The 2,189-nt window shown below is 61.2% G+C and overlaps 1 pseudogene; it reads left to right on the top strand.

Annotated features, from left to right (window-relative positions):
• Positions 1–2,189, top strand: part of LOC102263552 — an 11,687-nt pseudogene that overhangs the window by 252 nt on the left and 9,246 nt on the right.

Raw genomic sequence — 2,189 nt, 5'->3', positions numbered from 1 at the left:
GCCGACCCTGGAACATGATTTTATTATTATTATTATTATTGATATTAATTTCCAGGCTAACTTTCTGCCAATTCTTTCTCCGCCTTCCCCAGGGTCGCACACTGGCTGTCATGCCGGGCGCAGCCTCCCAGCCCTGCCCCACTCCCGCCGCTGGAGAGGAGGGGGTCCGTGGGGAGCAGGAGGGAGAGGAGCTAACAGGAGAGAACTGCAGCGGGGGCCGGGGAGGGGTCCTGGCGTCTCTGTCCCTGTGGGGTCACGCAGGGGCCCTGTGGGTGTAGGCCTCGTTCCTGCTGGGAGCTCCCACCCTGAGAGCAGCTAAAACAGACGCCCCGTTCTGTGGGTGGACCGTGATTCTGGCCGGGCAGCTTTCCCAGAGTCTATGCCCAGGGTCTGTGCCCAGGGTCTGTGCCCAGGGTCTGTGCCCAGAGGGGCTGCAGCCCCGGCCCCTTCCCCGCGGCTGCGTTTACGCTGCCGGTGACTGAGCCCGACCGGGGTTGCTGGGCCTTTAAGATCTGTCTGTCTCCATAGGAGACGCAGAGAGAAACCCAGGGTGATTGGCAGGGCACTCGCTCACCCACACGCCCTTTAAGCTGACAGAGCGCTGGGCCTGGGCGCCACCTTGTTAGGGGGCTGAGCGTGGAAAATGCTCCCCATTCTTGGTTAAGTCCTCCATGTGTACTTCATTTTAAACAAAATAATTACTTCCAGAACGTATTATTTTAAATGGTGATGACAGACCTTGGAATCCCCTTGCCAAGTCTCCTCATTGACAAATCTATTAGGAAGAAGCGGGGGCCTCCCCGTTTCACTAATCCAGCCTCCAGGGGCCCCCCTCCGAAGGCAGGAGGGAGAGTCCAGATTCCCAGGCTGCTGGGCTGGGACGCGCCCTGAGCTGCAGGGACATTGACATATGAACCAGGAGGTCACAGTTCCATTCCCGGTCCGGGCACAGGCCTGGGTTGCGGGCTTGATCCTCAGTGGGGTGTGCAGGAGGCAGCCGGTCCATGATTCTCTCTCATCATTGATGTTTCTCTCTCTCCCTCTCCCTCCCTTCCTCTCTGAAATCAATAAAAATATATTAAACTAACAAACAAACAAACAAATAAATAAATGGTGATGGACCATAAGGTGACGTTGACACGGAGCCGGGACCGACACTGAGGCAGCCCAGAAATTCCTGCCTCCCTGGAGGTTCTGACGCTGCCAGCAGGATGTGGGGGACCCTTGGGGAGGGGAGATGGGGACACAGATATAGGACCTTCCTACCCTCTCTTCCTCGTTGTCCCTTTGCACGAAGATGAACAAAACACATTCAAAACTGCGTCTCATAAATGAGGTGGTACAGCCCCCCGTGCGGTAGGTGAGCCCGAGCACCCCTGTGTGAGGACACGCGTGCGCGGGAGACGCAGCGCCCACAGGACAGAGCGGGCGTCCACGGGGGACCGGCAGCCCCGCCCGCCCTCCTTCCCGAGCCCCCTCTCCTTTCCCAACACACACAGCTCCTCAGAGGGGGGTTGGGACAGAGGCCGGAGCGCTCGGTCATCCCTCCTCCCCCCGCGGGCCTGGCTCTGGGCTGCCACGTCTCCCCCTGGAGCTGAAGCCCAGCAGCGAGGCCTGCATGGGAGGTGCCCGGGCTGCACACGGGGACCAGCTCCTCTGCCTTCACTGACCCTGTGACAGGTGAGGGCGGCCGCTGCCAGGCGTGTGGGACACTGCGCGCGTGCTCTCCTTGTCGCTACTCAGCCCGAGACGATGCACGCACACTTGACAGACGGGAAACCCAGGCCTGGTGTGTGTGTGTGTGTGTGTGTGTGTGTGTGTGCGTGCGTGAGGGTCACCTGCCCGGCCCCGTGCCGGCCTCTTCGTGTGCCTTTGTGTCCCTCTGTCCCCATGGAGATGGGCAGCAAGATCCGAGCCACCCCTCTGAGAGCGTCCTCTTCTCCCTGGGCCCCCCACTCCCACCCCGCACCGCAAGGCGTCTGCAGGAGGGTGTCGGGGCGCAGACCATCTCCTGTGGGACACCAGCTTCTCCTGGGACCCCAGTTCCAGGAGCCAAGTCCTTCCCTGACTTGTGCTGATTTCTGGGACCTGCAGTCGGACCAGGGTGACCGGGCAGCCCGCGTGCAGCTGAGCCGGCCCCGGGGGAGGAGGGAATGGCCCAGCGCTCCCCAGCATCGGGCTGGTTACCT

Source organism: Myotis brandtii, unplaced genomic scaffold, assembly GCF_000412655.1.
Source record: "Myotis brandtii unplaced genomic scaffold, ASM41265v1 scaffold1077, whole genome shotgun sequence".
Classification (NCBI taxonomy): Eukaryota; Metazoa; Chordata; class Mammalia; order Chiroptera; family Vespertilionidae; genus Myotis; species Myotis brandtii.
Note: the sequence above shows the minus strand (reverse complement) of the source record. Positions and strands in the feature narration are given on the sequence as shown.